Source organism: Zalophus californianus, chromosome 2, assembly GCF_009762305.2.
Source record: "Zalophus californianus isolate mZalCal1 chromosome 2, mZalCal1.pri.v2, whole genome shotgun sequence".
Taxonomy (NCBI): domain Eukaryota; kingdom Metazoa; phylum Chordata; class Mammalia; order Carnivora; family Otariidae; genus Zalophus; species Zalophus californianus.
The window spans coordinates 139,606,002-139,624,582 of NC_045596.1; positions in this window are offsets into that span (position 1 = coordinate 139,606,002).

The window sequence follows — 18,581 nt, forward strand, 5'->3', positions numbered from 1 at the left end:
GCAATTGCTGGGTTGTAGGGCAGCTCTATTTTCAACTTTTTGAGGAACCTCCATACTGTTTTCCAGAGTGGTTGCACCAGCTTGCATTCCCACCGACAGTGTAGGAGGCTTCCCCTTCCTCTGCATCCCCGCCAACATCTGTCGTTTCCTGACTTGTTAATTTTAGCCATTCTGACTGGTGTGAGGTGGTATCTCATGGAGGTTTTGATTTGGATTTCCCTGATGCCGAACGATGTTGAACACTTTTTCATGTGTCTGTTGGCCATTTGGATGTCTTCTTTGGAAAAATGTCTGTTCATGTTCTCTGCCCATTTCTTGATTGGATCATTTGTTCTTTGGGTGTTGATTTTAAGAAATTCTTTATAGATTTTGGATACTAGCCCTTTATCTGATATGTCATTGGCAAATATCTTCTCCCATTCTGTCGGTTGTCTTTTGGTTTTGTTGAGTGTTTCTTTTGCTGTGCAAAAGCTTTTTATCTTGATGAAGTCCCAATAGTTCATTTTTGCTCTTGCTTCCCTTGCCTTTGGCGATGTTTCTAGGAAGAATTTGCTTCGGCTGAGATTGAAGAGGTTGCTGCCTGTGTTCTCCTTTAGGATTTTGATAGACTCCTGTCTCACATTTAGGTCTTTCAGCCATTTTGAGTCTATTTTTGTGTGTGGTGTAAGGAAATGGTCCAGTTTCATTCTTCTGCATGTGGCTGTCCAATTTTCCCAACATCATTTGTTGAAGAGACTTTTTTCCATTGGACATTCTTTCCTGCTTTGTCGAAGATTAGTTGACCATAGAGTTGAGGGTCCATTTCTGGGCTCTCTATTCTGTTCCATTGATCTATGTGTCTGTTTTTGTGCCAGTACCATACTGTCTTGATGATGACAGCTTTGTACTACACTTGATCTTAGCCAGAAGGCCGAGAAGCGATGATGACAGCTTTGTAATAGAGCTTGAAGTTCGGAATTGTGATGCCGCCATCTTTGCTTTTCTTTTTCAACATTCCTCTGGCTATTCAGGGTCTATTCTGGTTCCATACAAATTTTAGGATTATTTGTTCCATTTCTTTGAAAAAAATGGATGGTATTTATTTTGATGGGGAGTGCATTGAATGTGTAGATTGCTCTAGGTAGCATTGACATCTTCAGAATATTTGTTCTTCCAATCCATGAGCATGGAACGTTTATCCATTCCTTGTGTCTTCCTCAATTTCTTTCATGAGTATTCTATAGTTTTCTGAGAACAGATTCTTTGCCTCTTTGGTTAGATTTATTCCTAGGTATCTTATGGTTTTGGGTGCAATTGTAAATGTGATCGACTCCTTAATTTCTCTCCTGTCTTGTTGTTGGTGTATAGGAATGCCACTGATTTCTGTGCATTGATTTTCTATCTTGCCACTTTACTGAATTCCTGTATGAGTTCTAGCAGTTTTGGGGTGGAGTCTTTTGGGTTTTCCACATAAAGTATCATATCATCCGCAAAGCGTGAGAGTTTGACTTCTTCTTTGCCAACTTGGATGCCTTTTATTTCTTTTTGTTGTCTGATTGCTGTGGCTAGGACTTCTAATACTATGTTGAATAGCAGTGGTGATAGTGGACATCCCTGCCACGTTCCTGACCTTAGGGGAAAAGCTCTCAGTTTTTCCCCATTGAGAATGATATTCGCTGTGGGTTTCTCATAGATGGCTTTTATGATATTGAGGTATGTACCCTCTATCCCTATACTCTGAAGAGTTTTGATCATAAAGGATGCTGTACTTTGTCAAATGCTTTTTCTGCATCTATTGAGAGGATCATATGGTTCTTGTTCGTTCTTTTATTAATGTGTTGTATCACATTGATTGATTTGTGGATGTTGAACCAACCTTGCAGCCCAGGGATAAATCCCACTTGGTCGTGGTGAACGATCCTTTTAATGTACTGTTTCCCATGAGCTTTTAATGCATAATCTCATTTAAGTCTCTGAGGCAAATGCCATTTTCTCCACTTATATGTGAGGGATTTGATATATGAGAGGTTAAGTTACTCAAGATCACCGGGCGAGCCTTTTGACATCAGAAGCCATGCTTGCAGCTACTATATTCACTACACTGGAGACTTGCATCTTCTAGAAAAATCTCACAGGATAGGTTTCCAAATTTTTCCCTCATTATGTACAGTTGTCTGAGAAGAAATTCTAAACCAGTAGCTACCCAGAAAGTAAGGTTCACATACAACACTTTAGTGCAAATTTTAATATGATTTACTGGCCAACCTCTTTTAAAATTACCTGGATTAAGCTTCTATCTCTTTTCTATTTGTACTTGTCAAAAATAATACATGGAGACTAGAGTACAAATACAACACATAGCTCTGATTCTACTCTAGAAAATTGTAAAATGCTCTGTTTCTTGGATTATCTATGGGACTTTACTGAAGCTTAAGGTTAACATTGTAGCTAAAATGAATAGCAGAATATGTTAGAATTACATCTATAATGTCACAATTAACTAGTATTTTACTCTTCTGCATCTTCTGGCTAAAGACATTTAGACCTTTAGAAAAGCCTGTGTTTGCAATATTTCACAAGACCTCCCTCTGTCCTGCAGCTCCCAGGTCTCCTGCTCTCACATAAAGCCTCGGGCTATGAAATCCATTTTCAAGTCCCATATCCTCCCTTGCTGGAGAAAGACTCTAAACCATTCGGTAGCGGGTGGTCAGAAGGTTGTATGTTCATCTCTGAGGATTTAGCTCCTAATCAATTCTTCCAAAAGATTATAATCTCTGCCAGTATTCTGAAGAGTGATGTGCCTCTGGTCACATGAATGGCAGGTGACCGTCAAATGCTGACATTCTTTTTTTTTAAAATTTTTTATTGTTATGTTAATCACCATATATTACATCATTAGTTTTTGATGTAGTGTTCCATGATTCATTGTTTGTGCATAACACCCGGTGCTCCATGGAGAGCGTGCCCTCTTTAATACCCATCACCAGGCTAACCCATACCCCTACCTACCCTCCTCCCCTCTAGAACCCTCAGTTTGTTTTTTAGAGTCCATCGTCTCTCATGGTTCGTCTCCCCCTCCGACTTACTCCCCTTCATTCTTCCCCTCCTGCTATCTTCTTCTTTTTCTTTTTTCTTAACATATGTTGCATTATTTGTTTCAGAAGTACAGATCTGTGATTCAACAGTCTTGCACAATTCACAGCGCTCACCATAAATGATGACATTCTTACCTAACATCACTGGAGGACCATGTGAAATGTCTTTAGAACGTGTACTTAGCTGTTGAGTTCCACACGTCAAAAGGAAGGGGATGTGGGAGGCTAAAATCCAGTATCTGAAATTACCTTCAACCTACTAAGAAAATCACAGAACTCAGGGAACAGAGGCATGCTCACTGTGTACAGAAAGGAAAGGGTGGGTGGCAGAGAAGAAGGGCACAGCATCAGTAACCACGGGAACTGCTTGCTCATGGGAGACTGAACCCAACACTGCAGGGACAGCATCAGGAGAGACAAAGCCACGCTCACTTCCTGGAAAGCCTTTTCCCCTCCTCTTCCTCGAAACCCATTTCCTTACCTATGAAATGAGGCTAATAGTAATTCATAGGAGTTTTGTGAGGATTTAGTAAGATGCTCCATGTGAAGTGTGTGTTGCCGTGTGCAATAAATGTTAATTATTCTGCTAAAAATTCCCTACGTTCCCTATTCTTAAGGACCCGGCTCAAGGCTCACCGAACCACTCCCACCTTCTTATTCCTAGAAGGTCTTATTCCTGCTTCGGGTGACCGCAATCTCTCATGGCTCTCCCCACTCCGGGTTCTGCATCACTCGTCTCTATCACTGCTTGGCACGTGCTACTATGTATTGCTACCTCTTTTTAGCCAAAGAGACCTATTTTGCACCATGTGCTTCCCTTCTTCTGTGTCATTGCTCATACTAATCTCTCCGCCTGAAACAGAGGCTCAGTGAGGGGCATTCATATGGTCAAAGACATGAAGGTCATGAGTGGCTAAGCTGCCTGCAGAGCTGGGATTTTCCTCTTCTCTGTATTTTCCCCTGTATCCTTTGTACATCTGACATGATGCCTCCTATGGGATAGTTTGAGAAATGTCTACCGATTAAAAAAAGGGGAGAGCCTGTAACAGCATCTTAATATAGGATTTAGCGATTGCGCTGCTATTGTAACGATCAATTCAGAAAGTCTTAAGTAATAACAGCAAATGATGGGGAGAGCAGAGGGTAAAGAAGGGTTCTTGAAGTACCTGAGGGAGGTGGAACCCTGCGTTGGGGCTGCCTGGGTCAGCTGAGGTCTGGCTGCACTTTCATGCTTTGGCAGCTTAGAGTCTGACTTCATTGATGTAGATTGCTATGGAGAATGCAGCTTAATATATTCGGAGGGCATGCATGTCTGTTGAACTTGACAAAAGACTGTGTCCACCTAATAAAGAACATCTAAAATTTTGTTTAGCCTTCTGGCAGATTTGAGTGAAACTTCTTGTATTCCATGAAGATTCAGTGAGCTCTCTTTTGCTATAAAATCATTCATCTGCTAGGAATAGAAGAAGGAGAGAGTAAGAAGTAAGAACAAGGTCACTGCTCTGGAGTAGCCATCTGAACGACTTCGCTCTTATACTCCCATGTCAAGGGAACACGATCTGTAGTTGGGAAAGGAAGCAAGATTGCCCTGCTAAGAGAGAACTGAATCCCAGGAGAGAGGAGGAAATAGTTCATCAAGTGCCTAGTAGCTTTAAAGATTTGATTTATTTATTTGACACTGAGAGAGCGAGCACAAGTAGACAGAGAGGCAAGCAGAGGGAGAGAAGCAGACTCCCCACTGAGCAGGGGCTCGATCCCAGGACCCTGGGATCACGACCTGAGCCGAAGGCAGACATTGAACTGACTGAGCCATCCAGGCACCCCTGCCTAGTAGCTTTAAATGCACTTTGAAATTTCCAAGTTCCTGAGGAGGGAAAGAATTTGCAAATGTGATTGTGAAATCATTTCAGATAATCAGACAGCAAGTGAGTCATTTCAGACTTTGTCTTTTTCTGTAGGTTGGGTTCAGTTTCTCCAGAGAAGACTGTTCCAATCTCTGGGGAGGAATATACCCTGATGCCCAGATTCATTCTGGGAATCAGGTATAGAAAGGGCCTTAGGAGCCCTGGGTCAGTAGTGCCCTTTCACAGAATCCCTCTGTTCTTGGCCTCATGCCCACCTCATCCAAGGCCTCCCTAGTATCGGGAGATACCTGAGCCTCTTCTGCTCAATTTCTACTCCTTTTCTCCGAAAGAATAAACCTACTCTCTTGGGTCTCAGGTTAGACGTCACTTGAACGTTGTCTAACCTCTTCTCTCAGGTCAGATGTAGGTACTTCTCTGTTGACTATTGACTTCTCCTATCATGGCACTTAGCACACTGGATGCAAAGGGCAATGTGCTGGTCTGTATCTCCCAATAGACTTAAACTCAGGGATTGTCACAGTGGTTATCTTATCCAGAGTCGCCTTCCTAGTTCCTACACAGAGTCTGGGTGTTCCTAGGAATGCTAGTTAAAATATCACTATTTTGGACTGAAGCCAGAATAGGCTGACAAAAGTCTTCTAAAAAATGATTTCATTGTAATTATTTATTAAGTGGATGAATATTTAATCAATCATTATTGACCCATATCAGGAATACCTGTAGGCATATAAACTTTTCAAGAAAGTGAAAACACTTGACAGTGACCTGATAGATTGAGACAGAGAGAGAGAGAGAGAGAACAGCAGTGTTTAAAATTCAGTAAAATGCATTCTGTGAGACCAGTATTACCTGGATACCAAAACTAGACAATAACATCACAACAAAGAAAAACTACAGAGCAATATCCCTTATGAATGTAGATGTGGAAATCCATAAGAAAATACTAGAAAACCAAATCCAGTATGATATAAAGAAGGATTATTTATACATTATCAGATGGCATTCGTCTCAGAAATGTAAAGTTAGTTTTGTTGTTGTTATGTTTTTATTATATAAATTTCAGGTGTACAGTTTTATGATTCAACATCTGTTGAATACCCTACATAGTGGTCCCCACCTAGTGGTCTAGTTACCACCCATCACCATACAGTTAACCCCCTTCACCCATTTCACCCACTCCCTGATCCCCTTTCCCTCCTGGTAACCACTAGTCTGTTCTTTGTAAGTTTGTTTTTGATTTATTTTGTTTGTTCATTTGTTTTCCTTTTTCAATTCCACATGTAAGTGAAATCATATTGTATTTGTTATTCTCTGTCTGATCTATTTCACTTAGCATAATACCCTCAAGTCCATCCCTATTAGTGCAAATGGCAAGAATTCTCTCTCTCTCTTTTTTTTGTTGTTGTGGCTGAGTTATGATATATTCCACTGTATAATTTTACCATGTCTTCTTTATCCATTCAGCTATTTTTGGACACTTAGGTTGTTTCTGTGTCTTAGCTACTGTAAATAGTGCTGCAATGAATGTAGAAGCACATATATCCTTCTGAATTAATGTTTTCATAGTCTTCAGATAAATATCCAAATTGGAATAGCTGGGTCATATGGTAGTTCTAGTCTTAATTTTTTTGAAGGATCTCCATACTGTTTGCCATAGTGGCTGCACCAATTTACAATGGTGTCTGAAGGTTCCCTTTTCTCCACATCCTCTCCAACACTTGTTATTTCTTATCTTTTTGACAACAGTCATTCTAACAGGTGTTAGGAGATATCTCACTGTGGTTTTGATTTGCATTTCCCTGACTAGTGATGCTGAACATCTTTTCATGTGTCTGTTGGCCATATGTATGTCTTCCTTGGGGAGAAGTCCAAGGTCCTCTGCCCATTTTTTAAATCAGAGTGCTTACTTTTGTTGTTGTTGTTGTTGAGTTTCTTATATATTTTGTATATTAACCCCTTATAGGATATAAGGTTTAAAAGTATCTTCTCCCATTCAGTAGGTTGTCTTTTTGTTTTGATAATGGGTTTTCCTTTGCTGTGCAGAAGCTTTTTAGTTTGCTGTAGTCCCATTTGCTTATTTTTGCATTTGTTTCCCTTGACTCTGGAGTCAGATCCACAAAGTCATTGCTAAGACTGATGTCAAGGAGTTTACTGCCCATGTTTTCTTCTAGGAATTTTATGGTTTCAGGTCTTTAATCTATTATTTTATTTTAATTTCTTAAGTCTTTAATTTTTATGTGTGGTATAAAATAGTGATCTAATTTCATTCTTTTGCATGTGGCTGTCCAGTTTTCCAATTGCCATTAGTGAAAAGACTGTCCTTTTTCTGATGTATGTTCTTGGCTCCTTTGTCATATATTAATTGCCCTTAGATGTGTGGGTTTATTTCTGGGCTCTCAGTTTTGTTCCATTGATCCTTGTGTCTCTTTTTATTTCAGTATCACACTGTTCTGATTACTACAGCTTTGTAGTATAGTTTGAAATCAGGGAGACTGATGCCTCTAGCTTTGCTACTCTTTCTCAAGATTGCTTTGGCTATTCAGGATCTTTTGTAGTTCCATACAAATTTTAGAATTTGTTCTAGTTCTGTGAAGGATACCGTTGAAATTTGGATAGGTATTGCATTGAATCTGTAGATTGACCTAGGTAATATGGACATTTGAACAATATCAATTTTTCTAATCCACAAGCACAGAATATCTTCCCATTTATTTGCATCTTTTTCAGTTTCTTTCATCGGTATCTTATAATTTTCAGGGTACAGGTCTTTCATAGTTGAGTATTATGTTAGCTATAGGATTTTAATATATGACCTTTATTATGTTGAGGTATATTCCCTCTATACCCACTTTGTTGCAAGTTTTCATCATGAATGGATGTTGACTTTGTCAAATGCTTTATCTGCATCTATTAATCATATTGTTTTATCTTTTACTTTGTTAATGTGATGTCTTATGTTGATTGATTTGCAGATATTGAACCATCCTTGCATCCCTGGAATAAATCCCACCTGATTGTGGTATATAATCCTTTTAATGTATGGGTGAGTTCAGTGTGCTAATATTCTGTTGAGGATTTTCTCATGTATATTCACCAGGTACATTGGCCTGTAATTTTCTTTTCTTGTTGCATTCTTGTTTGGTTTTGGTATCAGGGTAATGCTGGCCATATAAAATGGGTTTGTAAGCTTTTCCTTCTCTTTAATTTTTTTGGAAGAGTTTGAGAAAGATAGGTATTAACTATTCTTTATATATTTAGTAGAATTCAATGGTGAAGCAACATTTTTCTGGATATGCCTCCCCAGGCAAGGGAAACAAAGGCAAAAACAAGCAAATGGGACTGCAGTAAACTAAAAAGCTTTCTCACAGCAAAGGAAATCATCAACAAAATGAAAAGGTAACCTAATGAATGGGAGAAGATATTCTCAAATGATATATCCAATGAGGGGTTAACATTAAAATTATATAGAGAACTCCTACAACTCAGCACGAAAAACCAAACAGTCCAATTAAAATATGAGCAGTGGAACTGAATGGACATCTTTTTCTTATTATTTATTAAATATTTTATTTATTTATTGACAGAGAGACACAGTGAGAGCAGGAACACAAGCAGGGGGAGTGGGAGAGGGAGAAGCAGGCTTCCCATCGAGCAGGGATCCCGACGCAGGGCTCGATCCCAGGACCCCGGGATCATTACCTGAGCCGAAGGCAGATGCTTAATGACTGAGCCACCCAGGCGCCCCCTGAATAGAAATCTTTCCAAAGAAGACATACAGATGGCCAACAGGCACATGGAAAGATGCTCAACATCACTAACCATCAGGGAACTGCAAATCAAAACCACAATGAAATAACACCTCACATACGTCAGAATGGCTGTTATTACAAAAAAGAGGGGTGCTTGGGTGGCTCAGTCAGTTAAGCATCCTACTCTTGATTTCAGCTCAGCTCATGATCTCAGGGTCCTGGGATCAAGCCCTGTGTCAGGCTCCATGCTCAGTGGGGAGTCTGTTTCTCTCCCTCTCCCTCTGCCCCTCCCCCTGCTCATGCTCTCTCTCTCTCTCTCTCTCTCTAAAATAGATAAATAATTCTTTAAAAAAAAAGAAAAGAGGGGTGCCTGGGTGGCTCAGTCGTTAGGCGTCTGCCTTCGGCTCAGGTCATGATCCCAGGGTCCTGGGATCGAGCCCCGCATCGGGCTCCCTGTTCGGTGGGAAGCCTGCTTCTCCCTCTCCCACTCCCCCTGCTTTTGTTCCCTCTCTCGCTGTGTCTCTCTCTCTGTCAAATAAATAATAAAATCTTAAAAAAGAAAGAAAGAAAAAGAAATAACAAGTGTTGGAGGATGTGGAGAAAAGGGAACCCTCATGCACTGGTGTAGCCACTATGGAAAGCGGTATAAAAATTCCTCAATAAGTTAACAACAGAACTACCATACAATCCAGCAATTTTACTTCTAGGTATTTATCTGAAGAAAATGGAAACACTACTTCAAAATGACATATTCAAGCTTATGTTTATAGCAACTTATGTTATTTATAATCGCTAAGATACAGAAACAACCTGAGTATCCATCACTAGCCCAAGGATAAAGAGGATGTGGTCTATATATAGTTACATGTGCAATGGGATACTACTCAGCCATGAAAACAATGAGATCTCGCCATTTGCAACCACACGGATGGACCCGGAGGGTATAATGCTAAGTGAAACAAGTCAGACAGAGAAAGACAAATACTGTATGATCTCACGCCTTTGGGGAATCTGAAAAACAAACCAGCTTGGATATAGACTCATAGAGAACACACTGGTGGTTGCCAGAGGCGGGGAAAGTGGGAGGAAAGGTGAAACACGTGAAGGGGCGGAAGAGGTACAATCTCCCAGCTGCAAAATAGATAAGACAAGGGATGTAAGAAACAGCACAGAGTATAGTCAATAATATTGTAAAAACTTTTTACGGCAACAGATGGTAACTAGACCTGCTTTGGTGACCATTTCACAATGTATATAAATATTTAATCACTATGTTGTATACCCAATACTAATACAATATTTATGTCAATTATTTTTCAATAAAAAATCCCAGCATAGTATCTGAAGTCATCCAGAATAAAAGATAAATGAATGAACGAATGAATGAATGAATGACCTAGAGAATTCCATGGGTGTCTTTCATTTCAGGGTTTTAAGGAACCCCAGGGTGTGTGCTAAGCAGGGTGATGATTGGGTCTGTGGGAAATCACCACATACTGAACCAGGTATTCGCTTCTCTTCCTTCCCCTATTGAATCCATTTTTCTTTTCTTTTTTTTTAAGATTTATTTATTTATTTATTCATTTATTTATTCATTTATTCATTTATTTGACACACACAGAGAAAGAGCACAAGCAGGGGGAGCAGCAGAGGGTGAGGGAGAAGCAGGCTTCCCGCCGAGCAGGGAGCCCAATGCGGGACTCGATCCCAGAACTCCGGGATCATGACCTAGGCCAAAGGCAGACGCTTAACAAACTGAGCCACCCAGGTACCCTGAATTGATTTTTCTTGTCATCTGTTGAGAGACACAGCTTTTTTATCAGATGAGAAGAATTAGGAAGGTAAAGATGCGCCAGCGCCCTCAAACACCAAGTCCTTTTCTCCCCATAAAATAGAGCACTAAACACAGTCCCTGGATGTCTGTCCAAGCATCCTACGTGTTCAGCTGCTAAACTCTTTGCGCTTTGTCGGACCAACTCCCTGGAAGTACCGTCCAGGGGTTCGCAGACACACGCAGGGCTTTGTTAAATATTAAAAAAAATAATGCTTCTGTGTGATTCAGTCACCTTAAAAGTTGTTTAATTTGGTCACCTACCTAGACTCGAATCTCTTTTCTGTATTAGCCACGAGAAAAAGCTTCGAGCTGAGCCCACGAGGGAGCCAATTCACCCTCCCCCATCTGGCGATACAATTTTGCTTGAAGGCGTGAGGCCCAAGGAAAGGGCAGAGGAGCTGTGCCGACCTTAGTTTGGAGTCAGACTCTGGCTGTTTTCCCTGGGATCTTGGGCAGGTTGCTGGAGTGTCCGTTTCCTTGTCTGTAAGATGGGAGTATTCATGCTTATCTTACAAGGGTTTAAGGATTAAACACATTTAGCTCAGGTCATGCAAAAACAAAAAACAAAACCCAGCAAATTGCCCAACACGAAATAGAAACAACAGCAACAAAAAGCTGAAAATTGAAGAAGACAACTGAAGTTTGATTTTCTGAATTAATTGACTAATATTTTTCAAATGATCTGTCAGGAAAATGGACAATTTGGAACCAATACTTATCCTTTTCTTTTTTTTTTTTTTTGATTTTATTTATTTGACAGAGACACAGTGAGAGAGGGAACACAAGCAGGGGGAGAGGGAGAGGGAGAGGCAGGCTTCCCGCCGAGCAGGGAGCCAGATGCGGGGCTCGATCCCAGGACCCTGGGATCACGACCTGAGCTGAAGGCAGACGCTTAACAACTGAGCCACCCAGGTGCCCCTAATTATCCTTTTCATTGGAAGCTCTTATTTCCCCCTATTTATACCAATGGATATACACAGATTTTACAAATATCTTTCCATAAAATATGGAGGGTAGATATATTCAATAAATTAAACTGAATTGATAGAAATACCAAGTGCACATTTGAACTTCAGATAGTTATCAGTTCACTCTAATTTAGCAGGTTTATTAAGAACAAAAACTTTAAAATTTTGTTTTCAACTCGATTGGAAGTTCTACATGAAAATTATTTTTATCAGGCATTTTATCAGTTTTTCTTATTTTAGTCCAAATGAATCATGTTCTATTTTGCAGCATCTCTTACAACACCTCAAAAATGAAGTGATTTTCCTACTGTGAGGAATGCTATGTGGGATTGAAATCGTAAAATAATTCTGGAACTAGATAGTCCAGGTGGCTATTCCCCCAGACAATTTTGTTTACCAAAGCAAATGATCTTCTTGAGTCTTGTTCATTCTGTTCCAGTTTATTTTTACCATGTAGTCTATGGGTGGTCTACGGCCATCCCTTAGCTTACATATCAGCAAGAATTTCTTTTTTTTAAGATTTTATTTATTTGAGAGAGAGAGAGAGAGCATGAGCGGTAGGGGGGAGGGGCAGAAGGAGAGGGAGAAGCAGACTCTCCACTGAGCAGGGAGCCCCACACGGGGCTCAATTCCAGGACCCCTGGGATCATGACCTGAGCTGAAGGCAGACGCTTAACCGGCTGAGCCACCCAGGCGTCCCTTAGCAAGAATTTCTTACACGAGACTCTGAGAACTGAGTAAAGAATGATTTTCTAAAGTGCTAATTCAGTGTAGTGAGGACAAGTCACAAGATGGCAAAATACTCCGAGCCGTCACTATTCTGAGACTTCTACTCAAAAATATTCCCTTTTCCTATGGCAGCACGCCGGCTCTGCAGCTTTAATTGTTTACAGCCTGAAGAGTCCCAGACTGAGAGCTTGGCAATGATTTCCATCCGATTCTGGCTGAGGGATGGGTGGAGAAAGTCTTCCAGAAACAAGGATTGAGCTAGAAAAAAGTCACAAGAAGATCTTGACCTTAACTTAGATCATGAACATTATTTAAAGGCACAACTCTAGTCTATGAAGTCTTTAAAGCCCGAAAACACAGATAATATTATTTTATTTTTATTACGGATTGAATATGTTTTGGATGACATAATGTATCTTTACCTGTGCTTCTAGTCTTTATAGAGACCCTGTTGGGGGTTGGACTTGTTCTAGACTTTTAGATAAAAAAAATTGAGGTGTAACTTACCATAGTGCTCCATTTTCTTATCTCCAGTAATTAGCCTGAAAATAGGCACCTGACCCAAGTCTGCAGCTGATCCATCATCTTTCTTCAGGAAGTTATGTATGGTCATTGACTGAATGTGCTGACTGCGTCTGCAGAAATCCCTGTGGAAGTCCTTCTCACCGGATAGAATGACGCTAACACAGAAGGGTGTGGCAAGAAAGGGACCCACAGGTGGATGGGTAGCTAGATGGAGATTCCTGGTGCTGGAGGAGTCTTTGGAAGAAGTTGGGAAAGAGGCCAGCTCTATTTTTTTTTTAAGATTTTATTTATGTGAGAGAGACAGACAGTGAGAAAGAGCACGAGGGGGTGGGGAGAGGGAGAAGCAGGCAACCTGCTGAGCAGGGAGACTGACCCGGGGCTCGATCCCAGGACCTCTGGATCATAACCGGGTTATGAGCTGAAGGCAGACGCTTAACCGACTGACCCACCCAGGTGCCCCCAACTCTATTTTGTGAATTAGTTTTCCTCCTTCCTCCCTCCCCACCTCCCTCTGCCCTTCGTTCCTGTACTTATGCCATTTTGAATTCGGTTTATTTTAGTTGCGACGAAGCAAGTCCTGACTAGTTCAGCTACTCAGGACTTCAGTCAGTAGAGTTCTATTCCAGGTTCCATGTGAACTGGCAGAAGTAGGCAGTGGTGATGGGTTCTTCCTCAAGCTTAGGACAACGTTTCCCTCAGATCTACATACATCCATAACCACGAGCTGTTTTTTATAGTTATGCAAGCTGTGGCAGCTTAATGGATGTAGACTTTGAGCAAGTTATTTTTGGATGATGAGGCTCAATTTAAATGGTGGAGTATCAGATGTCAATGGAGAAGCACAGTTTGATCTCTTTAAGAATTTATGTATTCATCCAGTCAATAAATATTTGTTTAGTTTCACTTTTGTATCAAACTCTGCTAGACCCTAGAAGACACTAGAACACGCTAGTGTCTAGAAGACACTAGAAGGCATGAGAGACATGATTCCTGCCTTCACAGCATTTATAGTGTAAAGGAGATTATGGTCAATTAAAGAAGTAATTATTAAAAAGTTCTGAGAAGGGAGAGAGGCACAAGGAACTTTGGGATCATATCAGCCTTGCCTGATGGAAGCTGTTAGGGAAGTTTCCTCCATAGGATGTCTAATCTGAGACCTGACTGACAACAAAAGTTACCCAGAAAGGGAGTGGGGACAGAAGGGGAAGAATAATCCAAGTAAAGCAAACAATATGCACTAAGATCCAGTGGTCAGAGTGTGGAATATGCCACATACTGACAGAAGGATGGAAGCAATGGGGGCGATGATGAGAGAAGATGGAGAATAATGCTAGCTCATGATGTGCTTTGGAGTTTGTTTCTGAAGCACTTTAGACAAGGGAGCTTGCCTTGCTCTGAGGAGTGAGCAAGAGACAAGCCAAGGTGGAAGAACGGCCAAGGGGACTTGTGGCTTATTTTCCATCAGAGCACCTGTGTGTGACTCATTTCTCACTTGCCCTCTATTTCCACTCCTACATAATCCCATCAGTTCAAGGGACCACTTGAGCCTTTCTCTACTTGGTGCTGTTGTTCCGGCCCCTGTTGGCTGTCCAGCCAAGCGTGGGTTAGTCAAAGACATCCAGGGGCGGGTCACTGAAGTGGTAGATGGAATACCAGCCTGAACATGACAAGGAGATAAGAAACTACTCCCCAGCAAGAGGTAAAACTAGATTAAAGAGGGGACAGTGGTTGGCCTGTTGGGGTTTCTGTAAGTGTTAAATAAAGTTTAGGCAAAGTCAAGGAGTCGACATATGCATTTGCTGAGGCAAGGAACCAGACAGAATAAATAACACATTGAAACTTGAGAGAATCCGTCGTGAAGCAATTTTGAGCAATGTGGCAGCTGAACCTAATTGTTTTACCCAACTAGGAAGTCTTAATGACTCAATGTGTTTGGTAACACTTCCTGCCACAAGTGGGTTCCTAAGCAGCTGGGGTGTGGTGTCTTCTGAACCTGTGAATTAATTAGATATTGGAATTTTTATTGTATATTGTTTTCAAAGTGTTAAAAATACTCAACAAGTCACTTCTTAACAGGTTGTTTTTCCCAAATTTCAATTCTGCTACATCCTAATTGAAATAAACTCTCCTATGCATGGTGATCGGTTCTAGCCAGAGAACATGTTTATCGCTGGACAAGGCAGTCTCATATCTGTAGTGAAGTGAACTCTGAGCTCTTCTCGGCAGGGACTATATGTTAATCCATTTACAATTCCTCACTGACCACATCCCACCAAGTAACTACCAGGTACCTGGCATATAGTGGGTTCTAAATAAAAGTTTGTTGAATGAATAAATGAATGAATTGAAAGCCCATACCATGGAAATGATGCTATCTTTCTTCACCAGTCTGACTTCATCATTTCCTATTTATATAAACTTGTACTAATTATTTAACATCTCTAAACTTTAGTCTTCTTATTTGTAAAATGTGGTACAAGGTGGAAGGTTAAAGCCAATAATTAGTACAGGGCTTAGTTCAGAGCGCCTGGGTGGCTCAGGGGGTTAAGCGTCTGCCTTTGGCTAAAGTCATGATCCCAGGGTCCTAGGATGGAGCTCTGTGTCAGGCTCCCTGCTCAGCAGGAAGTCTGCTTCTCCCTCTTCCTCTGCCCCTCCCCCCGCTCATGCTCTCTCCTCCCCCCTCATAAATAAATAAATAAATAAATAAATAAATAAATAAATAAATAAAATCTTTTAAAAAAGATTGTAGATATTAAGTCTATCAGGGATAATATTCTTCTTTTAGAGACAGATTGGTTATTTCCTTAAAATCTTTAAAGTTTAAAAGGTGTCAAGTTCTTGTGGACATAAATCTCATTGTTTTCAACAAATATTTATTAAATCTCTTTCATAGGTTAGACTCTGGAGGTAGGAACCTACCCTCAGGTGCTCATCTTCTATGGGGAAACAAAAGCAACATAAGTAAAGAAACAGCATTTTTGTGATCAGTGTGTCAAAGGTAATGGACAAGAAGATATGACAGATAGTACCTGGGAGTGCCCACTGCACATGGAGATCCCAAGAGAGTGGCTCTCGAGGAGATGGACGAGGTAGGCAGGAGACAGAGTCCGTAGACTACGAAAGTCATGGTAAGAAGGTGGGAATTTATTCCAAGTACATTGGAAAGCTCCTGGGATGTTTTAGCAGGAGAATGATATAATCTGATTTACATTTTGAAGATGGACTGCAGTGTGAACAATAAATTCAGGGTGGGCAGGTATAGAAGCAGGGAAATCAGTTAGGAGGCAATCGCAATGGTTGATGTGAGAAATGTTGGTGGCTGAGATTAGGGTAGTAGCAGTGGTTGTGGCAAGAAGGGGTGGATGCCATATATAGAGATATATACATAGATATCTATATATATGATAGAATTGATGGAAATTGCTGATGTGGAGCATGAGGAGAAAGGGAAGATCGAGCTGTCAACGGTAATTTTATTGAACAAATAGAAAATGAGGTCATTTCTTTTTTTTTAAATAAAGATTTATTTATCGATTTGAGAGAGAGCAAGAGTGTGAGCGGGGCAGAGCGGGAGAGAGAGAATCCCAAGCAGACTCCTTGCTCAATGTGAAGCCTTACGTGGGGCTGGATCTCACAACCCCCTTGAGATCACAACCTGAGCCAAAACCAAGAGTTGGATGCCTAATGGACTGTACCACCCAGGCACCCTGAAAATGAGGCCATTTCTGAGATGAAACACACTGGGAGAAACACACGGGTTTTGTGTGTGTGTGTGTGTGTGTGTGTGTGTGTGTGTGTGTGTGTCGGGAAGGGAAGTGGAGACCATTCTTTGACAAGAGTATTAAAGATCCAAGTAGATATGATTATTGATTATAATGAAAGTTTCGTGTACTGCTGTGTGCATCTGTGTAATGTTTAGAGTTACCACGGTAGATTCCTGAGCAACTTAACTTGATCCAGAATTAAAGACCTTATTTATTTACAAGATTTATTAATTTATAAGATTTAAAAATGTATAAGATGGCCAACATCTTACAGCTAAAGAGAAAACCATTCACCCTTTGTGACATTTGTCTCATGAGAGCCTGGCACTTGATTTTCATTTTAGTAATTTTATTCCCAAACATGGGTATATAAGAGAAAATGCACTTTTGATTTTTTTCTATGTATTATATTAGTGGAAAAATTAAGGACTAAAAAACAATACCTTCCCCTAGTTACTAGGGCCTAGTATAATATTTTAGAAGCAAGTTATTGTATTATCTTTTTTATTCCATTTTTGATACCTTTTTTTAAAATAGTAGAGTATATCATTTTAATTTAAGTCTGATGAACACCACATTTTATAGTTGTTACAGGCACAGAAATAATAATTTTTTCATAGACAGGAGAAAAACACAGAAAATCAATTTGCTCCTGGCTGGGGTAACATGCTGAGACTTTAGATTTAGAGTACGTTTTCCTAAAGGAGAAAGAGGTCAGCTCCAAAAAATTAAATGAAGGGGTAATTCTAAAATATGTCTTTGAGTTAATAATATTTTTCTTTGATCTTGTGTATCACTGCTTTTGAATTTATCCTCCATGAACTCAGGTGGCTTATCTGTAAAATGTGGATAATAAAATGAGGTCATTGGGAGAATCAAGTTGGAAAATGCAGGAGAAACACTTTGTAACCACTGAAATACTTTATAAATGTTAGGCTTTTTGTTTTTGTTATGCTACTGTGTGTCTTGCATAAGATATAGAGATTCCTCAGTTTGATTTAGGATTAATCATCCATGAGGAAGGTAAATTTCCCACACTTTTCACACTAAAGTAGATGAAGTTTATAAAGTTTCTAAGGCCCTTGAATAGAGATAGTACTGGATTCTTGACTGCCTTACTTTTGCTTTTTCTTCCCTTCTCTCTGTCTCTTTTTTTAAAGTAGACTCCACGTCCAGCATGAATCCAACGGGGAGCTCAAACTCATGACCCTGAGCTCAAGATCTGAGCTGAAATCAAGAGTCCAAGGCTTAACCGACTGAGCCACCCAGGTGACCCTCTTCCCCTCTTTTCTTATTCTTTCCCCTTCCTCTACTCCTCTTCTTCCTCTGCCTTTGCTTTCTTTTTCACTATTTCTCTCTCTCTCTCTCCACCCCATACTCCCCATTCTTCGCTTACACAAATCTGAGGTAAGTTCTCATCTGAACTCTATTCTTTTGACCACAGGATTTCCACTGAAAGACACAATCCATGAAGTCACTCTTGAGAAGGCAAGTGTGGCCCCAAGACCTAGGCTCAGACACTAATGGGACTGTGCTGGGCAGTGACCACTCCATACCTCCAGGCCCTTCATCCACCCGGTGGAATGATCCACCCTTTCCCAAATTACATATCTGAGGATGCAGGCCCCTGAAGTAAATCGTGCAACCACATGGGGAGCAAACCAAGCCCCCTTCTTCATTAACTTGGACTGACTCCACATACGGGTTACTTTTCAACAAAAGGGCCAATACAAGTGTTGTGTTCAGGGTGTAGGAGGACCCTGATTTAACTTCAAGGCCTATAATCAGTCAGCATTGAGGAGCATAACAGCAATAATTGTGTAATGGTACTACATGAAAATCATTGCTATTGTGAATATTGTTTGAGCATCTACTTGATGAATGTGCTGTATATTTTTTTTCTTTTTTTGCTAATATAATATGACTGACCACTCATCCACCTACAGCCATCTAACCTAAGCTTCAGTGGAGTTGGGTTTGTTGTCACGCACAAAGCTTTCCTGAAATTAAGGGCATAGTCCTGATCATGAGTAAGAGGTTTGTTTGTTTTGCTCTCTGTGTACATAATTACCC